Source organism: Rhinoderma darwinii, unplaced genomic scaffold (assembly GCF_050947455.1).
Source record: "Rhinoderma darwinii isolate aRhiDar2 unplaced genomic scaffold, aRhiDar2.hap1 Scaffold_576, whole genome shotgun sequence".
Taxonomy (NCBI): Eukaryota; Metazoa; Chordata; class Amphibia; order Anura; family Rhinodermatidae; genus Rhinoderma; species Rhinoderma darwinii.
The window spans coordinates 122,114-148,005 of NW_027464129.1; the positions used below are offsets into that span (position 1 = coordinate 122,114).

At 46.9% G+C, this 25,892-nt stretch overlaps 9 non-coding genes and 2 pseudogenes across 9 annotated transcripts; all 11 read left to right on the forward strand.

The window, feature by feature from the left end:
- The first annotated feature begins 5,486 nt into the window (after positions 1 to 5,486).
- On the forward strand, positions 5,487 to 5,661 carry LOC142724211 (U2 spliceosomal RNA; annotated as a pseudogene).
- Positions 5,662 to 11,808: 6,147 nt separating this feature from the next.
- LOC142724209 (U2 spliceosomal RNA) lies at positions 11,809 to 11,999 on the forward strand. The gene has a single exon (XR_012876043.1). It is a non-coding gene; the product is annotated as a U2 spliceosomal RNA (small nuclear RNA).
- A 1,274-nt stretch (positions 12,000 to 13,273) lies between these two features.
- On the forward strand, positions 13,274 to 13,464 carry LOC142724283 (U2 spliceosomal RNA). The gene has a single exon (XR_012876095.1). It is a non-coding gene; the product is annotated as a U2 spliceosomal RNA (small nuclear RNA).
- Positions 13,465 to 14,738: 1,274 nt separating this feature from the next.
- On the forward strand, positions 14,739 to 14,929 carry LOC142724285 (U2 spliceosomal RNA). Its single transcript, XR_012876096.1, has one exon. It is a non-coding gene; the product is annotated as a U2 spliceosomal RNA (small nuclear RNA).
- A 1,274-nt stretch (positions 14,930 to 16,203) lies between these two features.
- LOC142724286 (U2 spliceosomal RNA) lies at positions 16,204 to 16,394 on the forward strand. The gene has a single exon (XR_012876097.1). It is a non-coding gene; the product is annotated as a U2 spliceosomal RNA (small nuclear RNA).
- Positions 16,395 to 17,668: 1,274 nt separating this feature from the next.
- On the forward strand, positions 17,669 to 17,859 carry LOC142724287 (U2 spliceosomal RNA). The gene has a single exon (XR_012876098.1). It is a non-coding gene; the product is annotated as a U2 spliceosomal RNA (small nuclear RNA).
- A 1,290-nt stretch (positions 17,860 to 19,149) lies between these two features.
- LOC142724194 (U2 spliceosomal RNA) lies at positions 19,150 to 19,340 on the forward strand. Its single transcript, XR_012876030.1, has one exon. It is a non-coding gene; the product is annotated as a U2 spliceosomal RNA (small nuclear RNA).
- A 1,294-nt stretch (positions 19,341 to 20,634) lies between these two features.
- On the forward strand, positions 20,635 to 20,825 carry LOC142724195 (U2 spliceosomal RNA). The gene has a single exon (XR_012876031.1). It is a non-coding gene; the product is annotated as a U2 spliceosomal RNA (small nuclear RNA).
- Positions 20,826 to 22,119: 1,294 nt separating this feature from the next.
- LOC142724230 (U2 spliceosomal RNA) lies at positions 22,120 to 22,259 on the forward strand (annotated as a pseudogene).
- Positions 22,260 to 23,571: 1,312 nt separating this feature from the next.
- On the forward strand, positions 23,572 to 23,758 carry LOC142724210 (U2 spliceosomal RNA). The gene has a single exon (XR_012876044.1). It is a non-coding gene; the product is annotated as a U2 spliceosomal RNA (small nuclear RNA).
- Positions 23,759 to 25,052: 1,294 nt separating this feature from the next.
- LOC142724197 (U2 spliceosomal RNA) lies at positions 25,053 to 25,243 on the forward strand. Its single transcript, XR_012876032.1, has one exon. It is a non-coding gene; the product is annotated as a U2 spliceosomal RNA (small nuclear RNA).
- Positions 25,244 to 25,892: the final 649 nt, after the last annotated feature.

Below are 25,892 nucleotides of genomic sequence, written 5' to 3' on the forward strand. Positions count from 1 at the left end.
ATCCAGAAGGGAGAAGCCGCCATCGGGGAAGAAGCTCCGGGAGATCGCTGCCGGGAAGAAGAAGGAGAACTTCGGAGAAGAGCCGCTGCTGAAGGGGATCTTCGAAGAAGCTCGGCCGCAGAAGAAGAAGCTCGACGAGGAACCGCTGCGGAAGAAATTTCGTGGAAGAACCTCGGCCAGCAAGGAGAAGATTTGCATAGCTCCGCCCCCTTCGGGAAAGAGCTATCGAAGATCCTCCCCAAGCGACAGGAACAGCTGGAAGAAGCCATGGCCTCAACCAGCAACCCTGCCACCCAGAAGGAGAAGGCTGATGGACCAGGTGAGCCGGCCCAGGCCAGGACATCTCCTCCTGAAGCCTCCTCAAGCCAACAGGCCACCAGGAAGCCGAACCAGGCTGCTCCAACCCTGGAGCCCTGGATGAAGCAGACGGTGGCCCTGAAGCTCAAGGAGGTGGACGGGAGAGTGCCGGACATGACGGAAGAAGTGTTCTGCCAGAAGATGCTCCTGGATCAGGGCTTCGCTAAGCCGGAGACCATCAGCATCCAGGCCTTCATGACCGGGATGTTCTTCGTGACCTTCGCTTCGATCAACATCTGCAGAAGGTACTGGGAGATGGTGAAAGCGGCGAGGCCTGAATCCCCTTTCTCTCGCTTTGTGGGCAACTGCCCTGTCCAAAGAGAGGAAAGGCGGGTGACGGTCTCAATGCGGAACCCACACACCCCCGGCAAAGACATCACCACGCTCCTGAAGCGGTTCTGCACAGTGGTGAGGGAACCCACCCACATCCTGAACGGACTCGGCTTCTGGACTGGCAAGTGGTCGGTAATCGTCCGACTGAACAAGGATTCGAGCGCGGAAGACGGCCTCCAGCACCTGCCCCAGTCATTCTCGCTGGGCAACTCCTACGGCCTCATCTATTACCCGGACATGCCGCAGATCTGCAGGAGATGCAGCAAGAAGGGTCATTCGGTGAAGGACTGCAAGGAGGACGCCTGCAAGAACTGCCGGGTAACAGGACACGAGACCAAAGACTGCCCGAAACGGACAATGTGCAACCTCTGCGGACAAGCAGCCCACTCTTACAAGGACTGCCCGAAGAGGGATCGATCCTGGGCAACTGTAGCAGCGAAAGCTCCAGCCAGAGGGAACCCCGCCCCAGCCAGAGCTCCAGCGGCACAGAAGACCGGGAAAAAGAAGGATGGTAAGAAGACGACAGTCCCTCCCCCCCCTCTCCCGGCCCTCCCTCGCCCTACCCTTCCCACCCTCCCTCGCCCGGCCCTCCCCACCCCCCCGTCCCCAACCCCTGTCACCCCCACTGAGGCTCTCACCTTCTCCTACCCACCCATCTCAGTGGTCCTGTCACCTGCACCTCTCCCAACCCAGCCTCCCTTCTCCCCAGCTCCAGCAGCACTAACATCTTCCCCTCCAGCTGCTGGAGTCCTCTCCCTGGAGGATTTTCCCCCTCTTGTCTTCTCAGGTGCCATCCAGAGGAAGAGAAAGGTGAGGGACAGCCCAGCTGCTGAGTCCTCAAAGAGACAAGTCGTGGAAATCTGCGAAGATTCCCTTGCGCAGCAGGAGGAAATGGAGCAGATGGTGGAGGAACTCGTGTCTGAACCTGAGGTCATCGACTTCACAACAGACATCCAGGTGGCTACAATCCTGGAACAATTTTTGTCAGAGGGCCTGCTGGATCTTCCGGACCCGCCAGGCTCCAGAGAGGAGGATCCGCCCGACCGGACTGGTAACTGAGGTGTATCGCTTGCACTAACCTTCTTTATTCTCCCCCATGGCTGCTAAACTTAACATCTTTAGCCTCAATGTGAGGAGTGTTAGAGATAGGACTAGATGTCAGATGGTGCTAACTTTTCTTTCCAAGCAGTCGAGTGATGTATTTATGCTGCAGGAATGTACTCTCCCCTCTTCCAGGTCATACCATCATCTGGCCAGGCAGTGGACCCATGGCCCGTCCTACTGGTCTGGTGGGGGCGACTGTAAGTCTGCAGGGGTTGCCATCCTGATTAGGGGAAGCGTATTTACTGTTGACTCTGTCCAGGAGCTCGTCTGCGGCCGCTTGTTGGTCGTAGACGGTTCCTGGGCGGGAGAGCCGATTAGGCTCATCAACGTGTACGCTCCCCCTATGAAGGCTGAGCGCCTGGAACTATTCCAGACCCTGCGGACCCAGCTCGCCACCACTAGGGCAGTGGTGATGGCCGGGGACTTCAACTGCCCCATCGAAGAGGATGGACGAAGTTCCGGCACTTCAATCAAGCTGGATGTCAGTTCCAAACTGCTTATCGAGATGGTAACCGAAGCATCCTTGCAGGACGTTGTGGGCTCCATGGGGATCGGCTCTGTGAACTATTCATGGAGCCGACCCGATGGCTCACTTCGTTCTCGGATTGACTTTGTGTTCACCTCCCGGGCAGTCAAGCAGCATGGGCACTCCATGGTCCCCTGCTTCTTCTCGGACCACAGGGCCATTCTCTTCCAGGGTGCCATCGGCCACGGTTTTCCTCCCGGCCCTGGCTCCTGGAAGCTGAATTGTGCCCTGCTGGAAAGAGAAGAGGTACTGGCGGAACTTAGAGACGCCTATATTGTTTGGAGGAATGATAAAGTTTTCTTTGACAAAACCTGTGACTGGTGGGAATATGTTAAAGTTGAATTTCGTTGTTTCTTTCAGGCAAAAAGTCGTCAACAGGCGTGTGAGAGGAAGAGAGACTTCAGAGAGATGCAGCGTCAGCTGCGATCCCTGCAAGACCTCCTTCAATGCGGCTGGGACGTCAGGAAGGAGCTGGAGGAAGCCAAAAAGGGCCTGAAAAGGCACTTTGAGGAGGAATCCAAGCGAATTGTCTTTCGTTCCAAGGTGGAGAACCTGGAGAAGGGTGAGAAATGTAACTCGTTCTTTTTCAGGAAACTCCATGCCGGCCACACGCCCCTGAAGGAACTCCGAGATGAGACCGGAAACATGCATTCTGGGAAGAAGGAGGTGATGGGAGTCGTCACAGACTACTACCGAAGCCTCTACTCCCGGAAAACCACTGACCCCGAAGCCGCCGATAAATTCCTGTCAGGTATCACTAATCATCTTGATCCTGCAGGTACGGAGGCTATGGACGTACCCCTGACGGTGGAGGAACTGCTCTCTGCCGCTAAATCCTTCAGACCCGGCAGGACCCCGGGCAGTGATGGTCTCCCAGCAGAGCTCTATGTAGCGCTGGGGGACTTGATCTGTCCGGACCTGCTGGAGCTCTATGAGGAGATGGTGGTGGAGGGTAGAATGCCACCGTCCTTGAGAGAAGGCATGATCACGATCTTGTATAAGCGGAAGGGGGAGAGATGTGACCTGAAAAACTGGCGTCCCATCTCTCTCCTGAACGTGGACTACAAGATCCTCGCCAAAGTATTGACCAACAGACTGAAGGTTGTCATCGGACAGATCATCGGATCGGACCAAACCTGCGGCATTCCTGGCCGTAGGGTGGCCGACAGTCTTGCCCTGGTGAGGGACACGGTGCATTACATGCAAAGCCGCCGTACACACGCGGCCCTGGTCAGTCTGGATCAGGAGAAGGCTTTTGACCGGGTCTCTCACGAATTCATGGGTAAGGCTCTGCGTAGGCTGCGGCTTGGCAGGTTGTTCTGTTTGTATGTTAACCTGATGTATTGCGACATTTACAGCTCGGTGCTGGTGAACGGCTGGAAGACTGACCCCTTTCCTGTATCGTCGGGGGTTAGACAAGGCTGTCCTCTTTCACCTCTCCTTTTTGTTTGTGTTATAGAGCTCTTCGCAGAGGCTATCCGGCAGAATGGAGAGATCAGAGGGATCACCGCACCAGGTCCAGGACACTTCGAGGTCAAATGCTCGCTGTACATGGACGACGTGACCGTCTTCTGCGCTGACCAGAGTTCGGTGACTGCACTCGTCCAGACCTGTGAGGAGTTCGGACGCGCTTCAGGGGCAAAAGTCAACTGCGGGAAGTCGGAAGCCATGCTCTTCGGAAAGTGGTACCTGCCTTCTCCTGCCTCCTTCCCGTTTACTATCAAGCCGGACTTCATCAAAATTCTGGGAGTCTGGTTCGGTAAGGAAGGTGCAGCCCTAAAGTCGTGGGAAGAACGCTTGGCCAAAGTCAACCAAAGGATCGGACTGTGGAGCCTCAGACAACTCACTATTGAGGGCAAAGCAATGGTCCTGCGTAACGAAGTCTTGCCTGTGCTACAATACACTGCACAGGCATGGCCCCCTCTTGCCACCGTCTCGAGGGCCATTACCAGGACTGTGTTTCGCTTCATCTGGGGCTCGAAAATGGACAGAGTAAAGCGGACTGTTATGTACAAGGAGCCCCGCAAAGGTGGGAAGGGTATACCCGACATTCCCACTCTGCTGCGGATCGCTTTTGTATGTGACTGTGTTCGTAGGACTCTGAGGACAGCAAACGGCTCTGCGGGCAAGGCCATGTCCCGCTACTTCCTCCTTCCCCTCTGGCGAGGTTTTGGCTGGGACAAGTGGGACAGCTCCTTCCCTTACAACTGGCACGCTCCCTGGTTCTACGGAGATGTCGTCCGGTTCGTGAGGGAGCATCAACTGGAGGGTCTTAAGCCCGACTTGTGGAAACCTAAGACGATCCACAAGCACATCAGAGCAAAGGACTCACTGGAGTCTGTTCCAGGGCTTCATGCCGACACGTTGGAGACTGTTTGGACTAACGTGTCATCTGGCAGGTTGACCAACGGGCACAAGGACATTTCATGGATGGCCATCCAGGGAGGACTGCCTCTTAGGTCATTCATGCATGCCCGCAACCTGTGCAAGACCCGGTACTGCCCCAGGTGCCCCTTCACGGAGGAAACATCTTTGCACATTTTCTGGCAGTGCCCCTTTGCACAGGGTCTGTTGAAAGCCTTGGAACATGAACTCAAGGACTCAGTACCCAGGAACAGACTGTCGTACCGCTCGGTACTTTATGGACTATTTCCTGGGAATACCACGGATGGAGCAATCCAGGAAGCCTGGCGCCTTATGAACTGCTTTAAGGACGCTATATGGTTTGCCAGGAACCGTCTGATTTTGCGGAGAGAGAGTGTGTCCGTCCAGGACTGCCGCAGGCTGATCCACAGCCTGCTCAGAGACTATTCCACCTGGGACAGCCCGGACGTCGATGAGGAAGAGGACTGATACTCCCCTTCCCCCCACTCTCCCTTCTTGTGTGTTGTCTTTCAATAAAGCTTCGGGCCTGTGATTTCCCCCTTCCCTATCCCCTCCTACCCACTCCCCTATCCCATCACTTGTCTGTAATGCTTTGTTGTTTGGCTTTAGTGAATGCAAGAATGATTAGTGTAGCATGTGGTGTAATGTATAGCATAGGCTAGCCTGTACTGTGTATTATACTGTCATGTTATGTTTGACGACTGTTATTATTTATTATTTGCTGCTTCATGGCTTGCGCTGCGTCGCAGTAATGTTTGTATGATGACGATTGATTGTCAATAAAGCATTTTTCAATCAAAAAATCTGTTCTTATCAGTTTAATATCTGATACGTCCCCTATCTGGGGACCATATATTAAATGGATTTTTAGAACAGGGAGATGGAAATAGAGCTTGCTCTGTCCACTCCACGCATTGACCTGGTATTGCAGTATTTCCAGGACCGGTGCACCCTTCCCTTATGTGTTGACTAAAATCAGATTCCAAAAGTGCTATTTGTGTTTGCTATTGTTTTTGTCTTTCTGATGGGATCTCCCCTTTTAATCCCATTATTTCAACACCTGTTGGACAATGCATTTGTACAGTCATGTGTGATAATGAGCTCATTTATTAAATGCAATTAATTAATACATTGCCACCTCTTGTTGTGTGTGTGTCTTCTGTGTTTCTGTGTTTCCGGCATTTCACATTGGAACAGCTCATTCACCTTCCTTGTCTTCTCTCCGCCCTCCCTCCTAGGTAGGTTAAAGAGCTGCACCTGAGCCAGCCACTGATTGATGCAGCACCACAGTCAAATAGCGGAGTGGAGTAGGGGAACAGCAAACAGCCATTAAAGCCGCCCGCCCGCCCGCCCGCCCGCCTGCCTGCCTGCCTGCCTGCCTGCCCGCCACAATGGACCTACCTGTGTACACTACATGGATGTGATGGAATGTACTGTCGTCCCTACATTTCAAGAAGAAGTAAGAATTGCAGTTGCAACAAAGCCTTGCTTGCCTACAAAGAGAGCAGCAATTTGGATTTGTTACTATGTTACCTAGAAGAATAACAAACTGTGCAAGGATGGAGGTTGTAGGAGCAAAGAGAAGTTGTCTGTAAAGTTGGTGGATGCTTATTTTCCATTTTGCAGTCCCTTGTCTCCCTCTTGTGGCCTCCTGGAGGCAAATAAATGTGCAAAAAAAAGACAGCCTGGCGGCCGGCTGTTGCAGTGTTGCCCTCTCAGGCAACACTGAGTGACTGACTGAGCCGCACCGTCTTATATAAAGTTCAGACGGAACTTTGCACGTGTCATAGTGGAGCCCTCAGGATTCCAGAGCCAGCTTTCTGACATCATAATGGGGCCTGCCTCAGAGATAAAAGCCTGGGCCCAGGCAGTGTTGGTCAGTGCTGCTCAGCAGGCAGCACCGGACTGGACTGGATTAAAGCTGATACAAGGTGTGAAGGAACAAGGGGTGGCTGTGGGCATGCACTTGCTGCCGCTGCCAGTGTTTATCTGCATGGCAGGAGGGCATTTGGGCGTTGCCAGGAAGGCGTTTTTATGTAGATTCCTCCTCTTTCAGCACTGCATTGTGGTGCAAGCAAAAGAAGCAAATCCTGTGTAGCTTCCTCTCCGGCCTTTATTCACCTCCCGCTTAGTAGCTGTAAATGTGTGTGAGCCTGCAGGGCCCCATGGAATTGCCTAGGAGTAGGCTGAATCAATCGCTGCAAGGGGTGAACAGCAGTATGGGACAGGCTCGGGCAAGGCAAGGGCCGCTCGGGTTATCGCTTCTCGGCCTTCTGGCTAAGCTCAAGTGGTTTAGCTAGGGGGACCTTGGGAGTACGCTCTTCCTTCGGCCTTGTGGCATCGGCAGCTTGCTGTCTTAAGCCACCTGCTGCTATAGGGGGAAGACTACGAACAAGACCGAAAAGGCGATCGATCATCATGGGTGTGATCATCCGTTATATTTCAGCCGGCGAAGCGCGGATTCGTTTTTCCTTTCGATTTGAAGTGGAGGAGAGCAAGGTGGATCGGTTCCAGTTACCTTACTTCGTGAGAGAAATCCTTTACAAGATCTTGTTGGTGAAGAAGGAGACCATCGTTTGCCTGAGGGATTCCAGGAAAGGAGCCTACATTTTGACTTTGGATTCTATTTCTGCCTGCCAAAATTTATTTGAGGTACTCAAGACCTGCAAAGAGAACCCGGAGCTCGATGGACTGACCGTAACCATTCTTTATTCTGGTGGGGATGTGCCTTTGGTGGTATGTATGTATAACCCTTTTGTGCCTGTGGAGGACATTGCTTTGTTTCTGAGAAAATACTGCATTAGCATAAAATATTCGCATAAGGTCATGAACTCGGAAGATTTGTGGACTGGCAAACACAAGTTTTTTGTTAAATTGGCTGGAGATCCAGGTGGTGTTGGGGGACTGTGTCATCCACCATCAAACTTTTCCATTGGGCGTGACAAGGGATATCTCTTTTACCCAGAGATGCCTCTGTTTTGCAGGAAGTGTAAGAAATTTGGCCACACTGCAGATGGTTGTGAAAGTCCGGCTGTCTTTTGTGGTCGCTGTAATAAAGAAGGTCATCTGTCTAAGGACTGCAGCACAATGGTCTGTAATGTTTGTGGAGAAGAAGGTCATGCCTTTAAGGACTGCAGTATGCGTACGTCCAGATCTTGGGCTGATCGAGTGGCTGGAAGGAGTGGCGCTGTCCAGGTTGGGCTCCCTACTGCGGACCCAGGGGGGAGTAATCAACCTGAGCAGCCAAAACTACTTGCAGAGAAGCCAACTGTGAAAATCAAGACCGGGGTGGAGCTTGTGGGGCACTCTGCTGCTGCAGCTGAGGTGGGGAGGGCACTCCCTGCTGAGGCTGTAGCTGATGGAAAGCCCAGATCAAGTGAGGAAGCCATGGAAGTCGCCTCAAGGGAAACAAAACGCAAGAAAGGCAAAAAAGACGGGGAGGAGCAACCCCTGGGAGTTAAAAGACCCTCAAAGATGAGTGCAGAAGAAATTGATACATGTCAGTTAATGTCAAGGCCTCTAATACCACTAATGTCAGCGTCTGATCCTTTCAACATTGAGGATTTTGTAAGTCCAGAGTCACTATTGGGCTTTATATCCGAAAGTTCGAGCTCCAGCTGATAAAATCATCTATTAGATGGCATCTTTAAAATATGCCTCACTTAATGTGAGAAGTTTGAAGAGCCCCACTCGGAGGGCTGCTTTATTTAAGTATTTGGAGTCTGTGGACTGTTCTATTTATTTTTTACAGGAATGTGCAATTGATCACAGCCCAAATTACAGTGATATCCGGAAGGACTGGACTATTGGGCCATCAGTCTGGTCTGGAGATAACATAAATAAAAATTCGGGTGTTGGGGTTTTATTTAGAGGTTCAGATATACAAATATTGTCATATTTTGAGATTGTTCCTGGGAGAGCTCTACAGGTGAATGTCAAGTATAATGGGTTAGAGATCAAGTTGATAAATGTATATGCTTCACCTGAGAAACAAGAAAGGGCTGATTTGCTTAATGATATGCAAGTTTTTATCCCAGGCCCAACACCGATTCTAATGGCTGGTGATTTTAATTGTAATATGAGTGGTGAACAGCGTGAGAGTAGAAGTGTACATGTGAGAACGGATAAAACAGAGAAACAACTTAAAAATTTTACAATAGATTTTAATCTCTCTGATATGTGGAAGAGTTTACATCCCAATGACCCTGGATATACTTGGGAGAATAATGTCTGTAAATCTAGAATAGATTTTGTTTTAATATCAGATAGTGTTAAATTGAATAATATTTCTCTTTTATCTAACATATTCTCAGATCATAAATTGTTGTATGCACATGTCACTTTACCTGGCCTGGAGAAAGGAAGAGGAGTCTGGAAACTCAATACTACATTGCTGGAAGATATGCAAATTAAAAATGAGTTTATTCTTGTTTATAAAAAATGGAGGTTGGGTCAGTCTAGATACGAGAGTATTCTGGCATGGTGGGAGGAGGTAAAGAAATGGATAAAACAGTTTTTTATTAGGAAAGGGATGCAAAAGGCCAGGGAAAAAAAACAGTGGTTTAAAGTATTGAACACAAAAATGCAGACGTATTACAGGTTAAAACAAGAGGGTCTAGAAATGGATGATGTTATTGCAATGACAAAAAGTGATATCAAGAATGCGATAAGTGCAAAAGGTAAGGAGGTGATTTTTAATGCAAAAGTGCAATGTTTAGAAAATGATGAGAAATGTTCAAGGTTTTTCTTTAAAAAAGTGGTGGAAAATAAAGGAATGATTGTCGAGATGGAAGGTAAGAAGACAAATGACGAGATTTTAGTAGAAGCGCAGAAGTTTTATCAGGATCTTTTTAATAAAAAAACAATTGACCATTCTTTTACTGAAGACCTTTTAAATGCTATGGATTTAAAACTTGAGAACTCTGATCAGGAAAGTCTATGTGAGAGTGTGAGTTTACCAGAACTGTTGAGTGTGTTTAAAAGTTTCTCTAAGGGGAAAACACCAGGCTCTGACGGATTACCCGTGGAGTTTTACTTATGCTTCTGGTCTATCTTAAAAGATGATCTTATAAGTGTTTTTAAAAACGCTTTTTCATGTAAAATTTTGCCGGCCTCCTGGCGTGATGGAGTAGTTACTCTGATTTTTAAGAAAGGTGATAGGACAAAATTGGAGAACTGGAGACCTATAACCTTATTAAATGTGGATTACAAAGTGTTAGCAAAGGTCTTAGTAAATAGGATGAAAAAAGTGATCTCCAAAGTAATTCACAGTGACCAGGTATGTGGAGTGCCAGGGAGGAAAGTAAGTGATCATCTTAATCTTATCAGAGACGTTTTATGGTATCAGAAACAATGCAAACAGAGAATGGCGATTTTATCTTTAGATTTTCAAAAGGCCTATGATAGGGTCTCGCATGAATTTTTATTGATGGTCTTAAAAAGAATGTGCTTTCCTGATTTTATTATTGAAAGAATTGCGCTTTTATATAAAAATTGTGTTAGTCGTATTTTAGTAAATGGTTTTCTGTCTCAAGAAGTGTTTTTGCAATCAGGAGTTAAACAAGGATGCCCGCTTTCCCCGATACTTTTTATATGTACAATAGAGCCACTTTTAACCCTTTTAAGGAAAGATAAGTTTATTAAAGGTGTGCCAATTCCTGGGAGTGGAGGACAAAGTGTCAAGACTATAGCCTATATGGACGATGTTAACATTTTTTGCACAAATGAATCATCCTTGAAACGTGCAATAAGGCAAACTGAATACTTTTGTGAGGGTTCTGCCTTTAGATTAAACAAAGAGAAATGTGATTGCTTTGCAATAGGGGAATGGTGCAATACAGAAGTACAAGTGCAATATAATAAGATCAAGATTCTAGGGATTATCTTTGATAGTGGGAATAATGGGGATGAAAGTTGGTCTATAGTGAAAGAGAAAGTACAAAAGAAGATTAGTTTTTGGAAAATGAGAAAATTAACTATTGAGGGGAAGATACTTATTATGAAATCTCTGCTTTTACCTATAATGTTATATCTAAGCATGGTTTTCCCACCAAAAGAATGCACTTTAAAGTTTTTAAATAAGATTTGTTTTAATTTTATATGGAGTTCAAAAATGGATAAAATTAAAAGAGAGGTTATGTTTACAGCAAAGAAATTGGGAGGTAAAGATGTACCAAACATTAAGAGGTTTTTATATGTGAAATTCTTTTCTATGTGTTTTAATGGCCTACACGGCCATAGTTATTGGTCGTATTTTCTAAGATATGCTGCTGGTCATATTTTTAGGAAAAGAAAATGGATAACCTTGTCTTTAACATCGCCTGTTCTATATGTTCCCCCAATTCATTATGCTATTTTAGAAAGAATTATTCGTATGTATGATATTAGTGGTTTTGATGCAAATGTTTTAAGTAATACAAGAAAATTAAATTTGGAAGTTAGGAAGAATGAACAACTATCAATGGTTTTAAATTATTCTGTTGAAAGGACTCAAAAAATATGGAGAATGACCAATATGGCTTTCCTGTCAAATGAACTCAAGGACTTAGCATGGCAAATTGTACACCAATGTTTACCTACCAGAGATTTTCAACATAAGAGAAGGCTAGTTAGAACTGCAAAATGTACGAGAGCAGGATGTTTTAATGATGAGACAGTTCTACATTTATTTTGGAATTGTTTTTATGCTCAAAATGTTTGGCGTTATATTGGTTCTCTGTTGAAATTTGTATCCGATCTTAATGTTTTGAATCATGAAGTAATACTATATGGTGTTTTTAATGTCCCGACAAATGAAAAGAGTCGAGTTCTATGGATTACTGTAAATTGTATAAAGATGGCATTGTGGAAAGTTCGAAACATCTTGCTTTTTAAACATGATTCCATTACAGAGAAGGACTGTATTAAGTTGGCTCTTAGCGAGATGTATGTTTTTTATCTCCTGGACAAAAAAAGGTTGGGACTGAGGAAAGCAAAAAGCCTTTGGAATATTCATCTATGGAATATGCTTCTGCAAGATTAAGTTGCTCTTCTGATGTCAGGACTTTGATGTTCTTTGTTCTTATCTGTTGTTCATGTTTTGGAAAATTCTTCTGATATAATGTATTGTATTTTCTGAATAATTCAATAAAAAAGTAAAAAATCTGTTCTTATCAGTTTAATATCTGATACGTCCCCTATCTGGGGACCATATATTAAATGGATTTTTAGAACAGGGAGATGGAAATAGAGCTTGCTCTGTCCACTCCACGCATTGACCTGGTATTGCAGTATTTCCAGGACCGGTGCACCCTTCCCTTATGTGTTGACTAAAATCAGATTCCAAAAGTGTTTTTTCTCTTTGCCATTGTTTCTGTCTTTCTGAAGGGATCTCCCCTTTTAATCCCATTATTTCAACACCTGTTGGACAATGCATTTGTACAGTCATGTGTGATAATGAGCTCATTTATTAAATGCAATTAATGAATACATTGCCACCTCTTGTTGTGTGTGTGTGTGTGTCTTCTGTGTTTCTGTGTTTCCGGCATTTCACATTGGAACAGCTCATTCACCTTCCTTGTCTTCTCTCCGCCCTCCCTCCCTCCTAGGTAAGTTAAAGAGCTGCACCTGAGCCAGCCACTGATTGATGCAGCACCACAGTCAAATAGTGGAGTGGAGTGGAGTAGGGGAACAGCAAACAGCCATTAAAGCAGCCAGCCGCCTACCCGCCACAATGGACCTACCTGTGTACACTAGGTGGATGTGATGGAATGTACTGTCGTCCCTACATTTCAAGAAGAAGTAAGAATTGCAGTTGCAACAAACCCTTGCTTGCCTACAAAGAGAGCAGCAATTTGGATTTGTTACTATGTTACCTGGAAGAATAACAAACTGTGCAAGGATGGAGGTTGTAGGAGCAAAGAGAAGTTGTCTGTAAAGTTGGTGGATGCCTATTTTCCATTTTGCAGTCCCTTGTCTCCCTCTTGTGGCCTCCTGGAGGCAAATAAATGTGCAAAAAAAAGACAGCCTGGCGGCCGGCTGTTGCAGTGTTGCCCTCTCAGGCAACACTGAGTGACTGACTGAGCCTCACAGTCTTATATAAAGTTCAGACGGAACTTTGCACGTGTCATAGTGGAGCCCTCAGGATTCCAGAGCCAGCTTTCTGACATCATAATGGGGCCTGCCTCAGAGATAAAAGCCTGGGCCCAGGCAGTGTTGTTCAGTGCTGCTCAGCAGGCAGCACAGGACTGGATTAAAGCTGATACAAGGTGTGAAGGAACAAGGGGTGGCTGTGGGCATGCACTTGCTGCCGCTGCCAGTGTTTATCTGCATGGCAGGAGGGCATTTGGGCGTTGCCAGGAAGGCGTTTTTATGTAGATTCCTCCTCTTTCAGCACTGCATTGTGGTGCAAGCAAAAGAAGCAAATCCTGTCTGGCTTCCTCTCCGGCCTTTATTCACCTCCCGCTTAGTAGCTGTAAATGTGTGTGAGCCTGCAGGGCCCCATGGAATTGCCTAGGAGTAGGCTGAATCGCTGCAAGGGGTGAACAGCAGTATGGGACAGGCTCGGGCAAGGCAAGGGCCGCTCGGGTTATCGCTTCTCGGCCTTTTGGCTAAGATCAAGTGTAGTATCTGTTCTTATCAGTTTAATATCTGATACGTCCCCTATCTGGGGACCATATATTAAATGGATTTTTAGAACAGGGAGATGGAAATAGAGCTTGCTCTGTCCACTCCACGCATTGACCTGGTATTGCAGTATTTCCAGGACCGGTGCACCCTTCCCTTATGTGTTGACTAAAATCAGATTCCAAAAGTGTTTTTTCTCTTTGCCATTGTTTCTGTCTTTCTGAAGGGATCTCCCCTTTTAATCCCATTATTTCAACACCTGTTGGACAATGCATTTGTACAGTCATGTGTGATAATGAGCTCATTTATTAAATGCAATTAATGAATACATTGCCACCTCTTGTTGTGTGTGTGTGTGTGTCTTCTGTGTTTCTGTGTTTCCGGCATTTCACATTGGAACAGCTCATTCACCTTCCTTGTCTTCTCTCCGCCCTCCCTCCCTCCTAGGTAAGTTAAAGAGCTGCACCTGAGCCAGCCACTGATTGATGCAGCACCACAGTCAAATAGTGGAGTGGAGTGGAGTAGGGGAACAGCAAACAGCCATTAAAGCAGCCAGCCGCCTACCCGCCACAATGGACCTACCTGTGTACACTAGGTGGATGTGATGGAATGTACTGTCGTCCCTACATTTCAAGAAGAAGTAAGAATTGCAGTTGCAACAAACCCTTGCTTGCCTACAAAGAGAGCAGCAATTTGGATTTGTTACTATGTTACCTGGAAGAATAACAAACTGTGCAAGGATGGAGGTTGTAGGAGCAAAGAGAAGTTGTCTGTAAAGTTGGTGGATGCCTATTTTCCATTTTGCAGTCCCTTGTCTCCCTCTTGTGGCCTCCTGGAGGCAAATAAATGTGCAAAAAAAAGACAGCCTGGCGGCCGGCTGTTGCAGTGTTGCCCTCTCAGGCAACACTGAGTGACTGACTGAGCCTCACAGTCTTATATAAAGTTCAGACGGAACTTTGCACGTGTCATAGTGGAGCCCTCAGGATTCCAGAGCCAGCTTTCTGACATCATAATGGGGCCTGCCTCAGAGATAAAAGCCTGGGCCCAGGCAGTGTTGTTCAGTGCTGCTCAGCAGGCAGCACAGGACTGGATTAAAGCTGATACAAGGTGTGAAGGAACAAGGGGTGGCTGTGGGCATGCACTTGCTGCCGCTGCCAGTGTTTATCTGCATGGCAGGAGGGCATTTGGGCGTTGCCAGGAAGGCGTTTTTATGTAGATTCCTCCTCTTTCAGCACTGCATTGTGGTGCAAGCAAAAGAAGCAAATCCTGTCTGGCTTCCTCTCCGGCCTTTATTCACCTCCCGCTTAGTAGCTGTAAATGTGTGTGAGCCTGCAGGGCCCCATGGAATTGCCTAGGAGTAGGCTGAATCGCTGCAAGGGGTGAACAGCAGTATGGGACAGGCTCGGGCAAGGCAAGGGCCGCTCGGGTTATCGCTTCTCGGCCTTTTGGCTAAGATCAAGTGTAGTATCTGTTCTTATCAGTTTAATATCTGATACGTCCCCTATCTGGGGACCATATATTAAATGGATTTTTAGAACAGGGAGATGGAAATAGAGCTTGCTCTGTCCACTCCACGCATTGACCTGGTATTGCAGTATTTCCAGGACCGGTGCACCCTTCCCTTATGTGTTGACTAAAATCAGATTCCAAAAGTGTTTTTTCTCTTTGCCATTGTTTCTGTCTTTCTGAAGGGATCTCCCCTTTTAATCCCATTATTTCAACACCTGTTGGACAATGCATTTGTACAGTCATGTGTGATAATGAGCTCATTTATTAAATGCAATTAATGAATACATTGCCACCTCTTGTTGTGTGTGTGTGTGTGTCTTCTGTGTTTCTGTGTTTCCGGCATTTCACATTGGAACAGCTCATTCACCTTCCTTGTCTTCTCTCCGCCCTCCCTCCCTCCTAGGTAAGTTAAAGAGCTGCACCTGAGCCAGCCACTGATTGATGCAGCACCACAGTCAAATAGTGGAGTGGAGTGGAGTAGGGGAACAGCAAACAGCCATTAAAGCAGCCAGCCGCCTACCCGCCACAATGGACCTACCTGTGTACACTAGGTGGATGTGATGGAATGTACTGTCGTCCCTACATTTCAAGAAGAAGTAAGAATTGCAGTTGCAACAAACCCTTGCTTGCCTACAAAGAGAGCAGCAATTTGGATTTGTTACTATGTTACCTGGAAGAATAACAAACTGTGCAAGGATGGAGGTTGTAGGAGCAAAGAGAAGTTGTCTGTAAAGTTGGTGGATGCCTATTTTCCATTTTGCAGTCCCTTGTCTCCCTCTTGTGGCCTCCTGGAGGCAAATAAATGTGCAAAAAAAAGACAGCCTGGCGGCCGGCTGTTGCAGTGTTGCCCTCTCAGGCAACACTGAGTGACTGACTGAGCCTCACAGTCTTATATAAAGTTCAGACGGAACTTTGCACGTGTCATAGTGGAGCCCTCAGGATTCCAGAGCCAGCTTTCTGACATCATAATGGGGCCTGCCTCAGAGATAAAAGCCTGGGCCCAGGCAGTGTTGTTCAGTGCTGCTCAGCAGGCAGCACAGGACTGGATTAAAGCTGATACAAGGTGTGAAGGAACAAGGGGTGGCTGTGGGCATGCACTTGCTGCCGCTGCCAGTGTTTATCTGCATGGCAGGAGGGCATTTGGGCGTTGCCAGGAAGGCGTTTTTATGTAGATTCCTCCTCTTTCAGCACTGCATTGTGGTGCAAGCAAAAGAAGCAAATCCTGTCTGGCTTCCTCTCCGGCCTTTATTCACCTCCCGCTTAGTAGCTGTAAATGTGTGTGAGCCTGCAGGGCCCCATGGAATTGCCTAGGAGTAGGCTGAATCGCTGCAAGGGGTGAACAGCAGTATGGGACAGGCTCGGGCAAGGCAAGGGCCGCTCGGGTTATCGCTTCTCGGCCTTTTGGCTAAGATCAAGTGTAGTATCTGTTCTTATCAGTTTAATATCTGATACGTCCCCTATCTGGGGACCATATATTAAATGGATTTTTAGAACAGGGAGATGGAAATAGAGCTTGCTCTGTCCACTCCACGCATTGACCTGGTATTGCAGTATTTCCAGGACCGGTGCACCCTTCCCTTATGTGTTGACTAAAATCAGATTCCAAAAGTGTTTTTTCTCTTTGCCATTGTTTCTGTCTTTCTGAAGGGATCTCCCCTTTTAATCCCATTATTTCAACACCTGTTGGACAATGCATTTGTACAGTCATGTGTGATAATGAGCTCATTTATTAAATGCAATTAATGAATACATTGCCACCTCTTGTTGTGTGTGTGTGTGTGTCTTCTGTGTTTCTGTGTTTCCGGCATTTCACATTGGAACAGCTCATTCACCTTCCTTGTCTTCTCTCCGCCCTCCCTCCCTCCTAGGTAAGTTAAAGAGCTGCACCTGAGCCAGCCACTGATTGATGCAGCACCACAGTCAAATAGTGGAGTGGAGTGGAGTAGGGGAACAGCAAACAGCCATTAAAGCAGCCAGCCGCCTACCCGCCACAATGGACCTACCTGTGTACACTAGGTGGATGTGATGGAATGTACTGTCGTCCCTACATTTCAAGAAGAAGTAAGAATTGCAGTTGCAACAAACCCTTGCTTGCCTACAAAGAGAGCAGCAATTTGGATTTGTTACTATGTTACCTGGAAGAATAACAAACTGTGCAAGGATGGAGGTTGTAGGAGCAAAGAGAAGTTGTCTGTAAAGTTGGTGGATGCCTATTTTCCATTTTGCAGTCCCTTGTCTCCCTCTTGTGGCCTCCTGGAGGCAAATAAATGTGCAAAAAAAAGACAGCCTGGCGGCCGGCTGTTGCAGTGTTGCCCTCTCAGGCAACACTGAGTGACTGACTGAGCCTCACAGTCTTATATAAAGTTCAGACGGAACTTTGCACGTGTCATAGTGGAGCCCTCAGGATTCCAGAGCCAGCTTTCTGACATCATAATGGGGCCTGCCTCAGAGATAAAAGCCTGGGCCCAGGCAGTGTTGTTCAGTGCTGCTCAGCAGGCAGCACAGGACTGGATTAAAGCTGATACAAGGTGTGAAGGAACAAGGGGTGGCTGTGGGCATGCACTTGCTGCCGCTGCCAGTGTTTATCTGCATGGCAGGAGGGCATTTGGGCGTTGCCAGGAAGGCGTTTTTATGTAGATTCCTCCTCTTTCAGCACTGCATTGTGGTGCAAGCAAAAGAAGCAAATCCTGTCTGGCTTCCTCTCCGGCCTTTATTCACCTCCCGCTTAGTAGCTGTAAATGTGTGTGAGCCTGCAGGGCCCCATGGAATTGCCTAGGAGTAGGCTGAATCGCTGCAAGGGGTGAACAGCAGTATGGGACAGGCTCGGGCAAGGCAAGGGCCGCTCGGGTTATCGCTTCTCGGCCTTTTGGCTAAGATCAAGTGTAGTATCTGTTCTTATCAGTTTAATATCTGATACGTCCCCTATCTGGGGACCATATATTAAATGGATTTTTAGAACAGGGAGATGGAAATAGAGCTTGCTCTGTCCACTCCACGCATTGACCTGGTATTGCAGTATTTCCAGGACCGGTGCACCCTTCCCTTATGTGTTGACTAAAATCAGATTCCAAAAGTGTTTTTTCTCTTTGCCATTGTTTCTGTCTTTCTGAAGGGATCTCCCCTTTTAATCCCATTATTTCAACACCTGTTGGACAATGCATTTGTACAGTCATGTGTGATAATGAGCTCATTTATTAAATGCAATTAATGAATACATTGCCACCTCTTGTTGTGTGTGTGTGTGTGTGTGTGTGTGTGTCTTCTGTGTTTCTGTGTTTCCGGCATTTCACATTGGAACAGCTCATTCACCTTCCTTGTCTTCTCTCCGCCCTCCCTCCCTCCCTCCTAGGTAAGTTAAAGAGCTGCACCTGAGCCAGCCACTGATTGATGCAGCACCACAGTCAAATAGTGGAGTGGAGTGGAGTAGGGGAACAGCAAACAGCCATTAAAGCAGCCAGCCGCCTACCCGCCACAATGGACCTACCTGTGTACACTAGGTGGATGTGATGGAATGTACTGTCGTCCCTACATTTCAAGAAGAAGTAAGAATTGCAGTTGCAACAAACCCTTGCTTGCCTACAAAGAGAGCAGCAATTTGGATTTGTTACTATGTTACCTGGAAGAATAACAAACTGTGCAAGGATGGAGGTTGTAGGAGCAAAGAGAAGTTGTCTGTAAAGTTGGTGGATGCCTATTTTCCATTTTGCAGTCCCTTGTCTCCCTCTTGTGGCCTCCTGGAGGCAAATAAATGTGCAAAAAAAAGACAGCCTGGCGGCCGGCTGTTGCAGTGTTGCCCTCTCAGGCAACACTGAGTGACTGACTGAGCCTCACAGTCTTATATAAAGTTCAGACGGAACTTTGCACGTGTCATAGTGGAGCCCTCAGGATTCCAGAGCCAGCTTTCTGACATCATAATGGGGCCTGCCTCAGAGATAAAAGCCTGGGCCCAGGCAGTGTTGTTCAGTGCTGCTCAGCAGGCAGCACAGGACTGGATTAAAGCTGATACAAGGTGTGAAGGAACAAGGGGTGGCTGTGGGCATGCACTTGCTGCCGCTGCCAGTGTTTATCTGCATGGCAGGAGGGCATTTGGGCGTTGCCAGGAAGGCGTTTTTATGTAGATTCCTCCTCTTTCAGCACTGCATTGTGGTGCAAGCAAAAGAAGCAAATCCTGTCTGGCTTCCTCTCCGGCCTTTATTCACCTCCCGCTTAGTAGCTGTAAATGTGTGTGAGCCTGCAGGGCCCCATGGAATTGCCTAGGAGTAGGCTGAATCGCTGCAAGGGGTGAACAGCAGTATGGGACAGGCTCGGGCAAGGCAAGGGCCGCTCGGGTTATCGCTTCTCGGCCTTTTGGCTAAGATCAAGTGTAGTATCTGTTCTTATCAGTTTAATATCTGATACGTCCCCTATCTGGGGACCATATATTAAATGGATTTTTAGAACAGGGAGATGGAAATAGAGCTTGCTCTGTCCACTCCACGCATTGACCTGGTATTGCAGTATTTCCAGGACCGGTGCACCCTTCCCTTATGTGTTGACTAAAATCAGATTCCAAAAGTGTTTTTTCTCTTTGCCATTGTTTCTGTCTTTCTGAAGGGATCTCCCCTTTTAATCCCATTATTTCAACACCTGTTGGACAATGCATTTGTACAGTCATGTGTGATAATGAGCTCATTTATTAAATGCAATTAATGAATACATTGCCACCTCTTGTTGTGTGTGTGTGTGTGTGTGTGTGTGTGTCTTCTGTGTTTCTGTGTTTCCGGCATTTCACATTGGAACAGCTCATTCACCTTCCTTGTCTTCTCTCCGCCCTCCCTCCCTCCCTCCCTCCTAGGTAAGTTAAAGAGCTGCACCTGAGCCAGCCACTGATTGATGCAGCACCACAGTCAAATAGTGGAGTGGAGTGGAGTAGGGGAACAGCAAACAGCCATTAAAGCAGCCAGCCGCCTACCCGCCACAATGGACCTACCTGTGTACACTAGGTGGATGTGATGGAATGTACTGTCGTCCCTACATTTCAAGAAGAAGTAAGAATTGCAGTTGCAACAAACCCTTGCTTGCCTACAAAGAGAGCAGCAATTTGGATTTGTTACTATGTTACCTGGAAGAATAACAAACTGTGCAAGGATGGAGGTTGTAGGAGCAAAGAGAAGTTGTCTGTAAAGTTGGTGGATGCCTATTTTCCATTTTGCAGTCCCTTGTCTCCCTCTTGTGGCCTCCTGGAGGCAAATAAATGTGCAAAAAAAAGACAGCCTGGCGGCCGGCTGTTGCAGTGTTGCCCTCTCAGGCAACACTGAGTGACTGACTGAGCCTCACAGTCTTATATAAAGTTCAGACGGAACTTTGCACGTGTCATAGTGGAGCCCTCAGGATTCCAGAGCCAGCTTTCTGACATCATAATGGGGCCTGCCTCAGAGATAAAAGCCTGGGCCCAGGCAGTGTTGTTCAGTGCTGCTCAGCAGGCAGCACAGGACTGGATTAAAGCTGATACAAGGTGTGAAGGAACAAGGGGTGGCTGTGGGCATGCACTTGCTGCCGCTGCCAGTGTTTATCTGCATGGCAGGAGGGCATTTGAGCGTTGCCAGGAAGGCGTTTTTATGTAGATTCCTCCTCTTTCAGCACTGCATTGTGGTGCAAGCAAAAGAAGCAAATCCTGTCTGGCTTCCTCTCCGGCCTTTATTCACCTCCCGCTTAGTAGCTGTAAATGTGTGTGAGCCTGCAGGGCCCCATGGAATTGCCTAGGAGTAGGCTGAATCGCTGCAAGGGGTGAACAGCAGTATGGGACAGGCTCGGGCAAGGCAAGGGCCGCTCGGGTTATCGCTTCTCGGCCTTTTGGCTAAGATCAAGTGTAGTATCTGTTCTTATCAGTTTAATATCTGATACGTCCCCTATCTGGGGACCATATATTAAATGGATTTTTAGAACAGGGAGATGGAAATAGAGCTTGCTCTGTCCACTCCACGCATTGACCTGGTATTGCAGTATTTCCAGGACCGGTGCACCCTTCCCTTATGTGTTGACTAAAATCAGATTCCAAAAGTGTTTTTTCTCTTTGCCATTGTTTCTGTCTTTCTGAAGGGATCTCCCCTTTTAATCCCATTATTTCAACACCTGTTGGACAATGCATTTGTACAGTCATGTGTGATAATGAGCTCATTTATTAAATGCAATTAATGAATACATTGCCACCTCTTGTTGTGTGTGTGTGTGTGTGTGTGTGTGTGTCTTCTGTGTTTCTGTGTTTCCGGCATTTCACATTGGAACAGCTCATTCACCTTCCTTGTCTTCTCTCCGCCCTCCCTCCCTCCCTCCCTCCTAGGTAAGTTAAAGAGCTGCACCTGAGCCAGCCACTGATTGATGCAGCACCACAGTCAAATAGTGGAGTGGAGTGGAGTAGGGGAACAGCAAACAGCCATTAAAGCAGCCAGCCGCCTACCCGCCACAATGGACCTACCTGTGTACACTAGGTGGATGTGATGGAATGTACTGTCGTCCCTACATTTCAAGAAGAAGTAAGAATTGCAGTTGCAACAAACCCTTGCTTGCCTACAAAGAGAGCAGCAATTTGGATTTGTTACTATGTTACCTGGAAGAATAACAAACTGTGCAAGGATGGAGGTTGTAGGAGCAAAGAGAAGTTGTCTGTAAAGTTGGTGGATGCCTATTTTCCATTTTGCAGTCCCTTGTCTCCCTCTTGTGGCCTCCTGGAGGCAAATAAATGTGCAAAAAAAAGACAGCCTGGCGGCCGGCTGTTGCAGTGTTGCCCTCTCAGGCAACACTGAGTGACTGACTGAGCCTCACAGTCTTATATAAAGTTCAGACGGAACTTTGCACGTGTCATAGTGGAGCCCTCAGGATTCCAGAGCCAGCTTTCTGACATCATAATGGGGCCTGCCTCAGAGATAAAAGCCTGGGCCCAGGCAGTGTTGTTCAGTGCTGCTCAGCAGGCAGCACAGGACTGGATTAAAGCTGATACAAGGTGTGAAGGAACAAGGGGTGGCTGTGGGCATGCACTTGCTGCCGCTGCCAGTGTTTATCTGCATGGCAGGAGGGCATTTGGGCGTTGCCAGGAAGGCGTTTTTATGTAGATTCCTCCTCTTTCAGCACTGCATTGTGGTGCAAGCAAAAGAAGCAAATCCTGTCTGGCTTCCTCTCCGGCCTTTATTCACCTCCCGCTTAGTAGCTGTAAATGTGTGTGAGCCTGCAGGGCCCCATGGAATTGCCTAGGAGTAGGCTGAATCGCTGCAAGGGGTGAACAGCAGTATGGGACAGGCTCGGGCAAGGCAAGGGCCGCTCGGGTTATCGCTTCTCGGCCTTTTGGCTAAGATCAAGTGTAGTACTTTAGGGTATTGCCTTGTTTCTTGGTCAGGAGGTGCCCTGGTACCCTTTTCCTTGGCCTGGGGGGATCGTCTCTTTTACAAGAGACTTAACCCCTCTGCTGCTATTGGGGGAGAGGATTAGTCCAGGGCAACGGGGAGCGATCACTTGCCTGGCATTTAGGTGCTGAAGGTATTATCGTTGGAGTTCGTTGGATTTCGTTGGATATCGTTGGTTTTTTTGCGGCAGGATGGAGGAAATCCCTGACTACATGCGGACTCGGAATGCTGTTCGTTTTACGATGGAGGAATCTGGAGGACAAAGCAGGGACTTGGAGTTCCTAACAAAGGTACTCTTGCTTGGTCTTTTCCAGTTGGAGAGACAATGGATATTGTCTGTAATGGACTATCCAAGAAGAGGATGCTTCGATGTCACCTTTTGTACGGAGGAAATTTATCTGGACTTTCTGGACACTTTGAAGGAGAAGAAGCAGGATCCAAGACTGGTTGGTGTGATTGTAACACCACACTTTGCTCCTAGCAAAAAGTTGGTGATTGTTAAAATGTTTTCCCCCTATGTGTGTAAAGACGATATTATATGTTTTCTCACTAAGTTCTGTGAGGAGGTGGTGGAGAAGGGTAAGGTCTTTAATCCCTTTGGATTTTGGACAGGCAAATGGAAATTCCTGTGTAAAATTAAGGCAGTTGGAGAGGCTGGAAACTTATTGCTTCCTCCAGCACGCTTTAAAATTGGCAGTGCAAGTGGGAATCTCTATTTTTTTGGAATGGGGATTTTTTGCCATAATTGCAAAGAGTATGGACATGTGAAGGAAAATTGTGGGAAAATATTCTGTACAAAATGTTTCCAAGAAGGTCATATGTACAATGATTGTGAGAAGGGTAAAGTGTGTAACATGTGTAGAGAAGAAGGGCATGTGTTTAAAAATTGTTTAAAGAAAAGCAAAAGTGAAGTAAAGGAGGAGAGTAAGAAGACCGTTAAAAGAAAGGAACAGATAGTTAAAAGAAAGGAAGAGAAAGTTACCTCAGGAAAAGAGGATAAGCCACAGGAAGTGGGAGGAGGATGGAAAAGCGTTGAGGTTAAAAGGAGTGATGAAACAAAAAGGAGAAAAATTGTGGAAAAAAATGTTGTTTCAGATGAAAATAGAGCAGAAAGAGATAAATTAGTAAAAGACATAGAGGAATTAAGAGAGAAAATTAATTTTGAGAAGGTTCGGAGGCGGGTACGAACTTGTCTAAGAGGAGATATATCCGATTTTCTTGAAAGATATAAAGTGCCAACCTGGTTGGCGTGTATTGTAAATTTGGAGTGGGATGGTCAAGATCTTCGAGAACATCTTGTGGATATGGTAGGTGTAATCGCTGTAAGAAATGGTTTGTTTTATTAATTTTACTTACAAAAAAAAAAGAGAAATAAAAATTATATTTTGGTTTTTCATAAAAAAAAAAAAAATCTGTTCTTATCAGTTTAATATCTGATACGTCCCCTATCTGGGGACCATATATTAAATGGATTTTTAGAACAGGGAGATGGAAATAGAGCTTGCTCTGTCCACTCCACGCATTGACCTGGTATTGCAGTATTTCCAGGACCGGTGCACCCTTCCCTTATGTGTTGACTAAAATCAGATTCCAAAAGTGTTTTTTCTCTTTGCCATTGTTTCTGTCTTTCTGAAGGGATCTCCCCTTTTAATCCCATTATTTCAACACCTGTTGGACAATGCATTTGTACAGTCATGTGTGATAATGAGCTCATTTATTAAATGCAATTAATGAATACATTGCCACCTCTTGTTGTGTGTGTGTGTGTGTGTGTGTGTGTGTCTTCTGTGTTTCTGTGTTTCCGGCATTTCACATTGGAACAGCTCATTCACCTTCCTTGTCTTCTCTCCGCCCTCCCTCCCTCCCTCCCTCCTAGGTAAGTTAAAGAGCTGCACCTGAGCCAGCCACTGATTGATGCAGCACCACAGTCAAATAGTGGAGTGGAGTGGAGTAGGGGAACAGCAAACAGCCATTAAAGCAGCCAGCCGCCTACCCGCCACAATGGACCTACCTGTGTACACTAGGTGGATGTGATGGAATGTACTGTCGTCCCTACATTTCAAGAAGAAGTAAGAATTGCAGTTGCAACAAACCCTTGCTTGCCTACAAAGAGAGCAGCAATTTGGATTTGTTACTATGTTACCTGGAAGAATAACAAACTGTGCAAGGATGGAGGTTGTAGGAGCAAAGAGAAGTTGTCTGTAAAGTTGGTGGATGCCTATTTTCCATTTTGCAGTCCCTTGTCTCCCTCTTGTGGCCTCCTGGAGGCAAATAAATGTGCAAAAAAAAGACAGCCTGGCGGCCGGCTGTTGCAGTGTTGCCCTCTCAGGCAACACTGAGTGACTGACTGAGCCTCACAGTCTTATATAAAGTTCAGACGGAACTTTGCACGTGTCATAGTGGAGCCCTCAGGATTCCAGAGCCAGCTTTCTGACATCATAATGGGGCCTGCCTCAGAGATAAAAGCCTGGGCCCAGGCAGTGTTGTTCAGTGCTGCTCAGCAGGCAGCACAGGACTGGATTAAAGCTGATACAAGGTGTGAAGGAACAAGGGGTGGCTGTGGGCATGCACTTGCTGCCGCTGCCAGTGTTTATCTGCATGGCAGGAGGGCATTTGGGCGTTGCCAGGAAGGCGTTTTTATGTAGATTCCTCCTCTTTCAGCACTGCATTGTGGTGCAAGCAAAAGAAGCAAATCCTGTCTGGCTTCCTCTCCGGCCTTTATTCACCTCCCGCTTAGTAGCTGTAAATGTGTGTGAGCCTGCAGGGCCCCATGGAATTGCCTAGGAGTAGGCTGAATCGCTGCAAGGGGTGAACAGCAGTATGGGACAGGCTCGGGCAAGGCAAGGGCCGCTCGGGTTATCGCTTCTCGGCCTTTTGGCTAAGATCAAGTGTAGTATCTGTTCTTATCAGTTTAATATCTGATACGTCCCCTATCTGGGGACCATATATTAAATGGATTTTTAGAACAGGGAGATGGAAATAGAGCTTGCTCTGTCCACTCCACGCATTGACCTGGTATTGCAGTATTTCCAGGACCGGTGCACCCTTCCCTTATGTGTTGACTAAAATCAGATTCCAAAAGTGTTTTTTCTCTTTGCCATTGTTTCTGTCTTTCTGAAGGGATCTCCCCTTTTAATCCCATTATTTCAACACCTGTTGGACAATGCATTTGTACAGTCATGTGTGATAATGAGCTCATTTATTAAATGCAATTAATGAATACATTGCCACCTCTTGTTGTGTGTGTGTGTGTGTGTGTGTGTGTGTCTTCTGTGTTTCTGTGTTTCCGGCATTTCACATTGGAACAGCTCATTCACCTTCCTTGTCTTCTCTCCGCCCTCCCTCCCTCCCTCCCTCCTAGGTAAGTTAAAGAGCTGCACCTGAGCCAGCCACTGATTGATGCAGCACCACAGTCAAATAGTGGAGTGGAGTGGAGTAGGGGAACAGCAAACAGCCATTAAAGCAGCCAGCCGCCTACCCGCCACAATGGACCTACCTGTGTACACTAGGTGGATGTGATGGAATGTACTGTCGTCCCTACATTTCAAGAAGAAGTAAGAATTGCAGTTGCAACAAACCCTTGCTTGCCTACAAAGAGAGCAGCAATTTGGATTTGTTACTATGTTACCTGGAAGAATAACAAACTGTGCAAGGATGGAGGTTGTAGGAGCAAAGAGAAGTTGTCTGTAAAGTTGGTG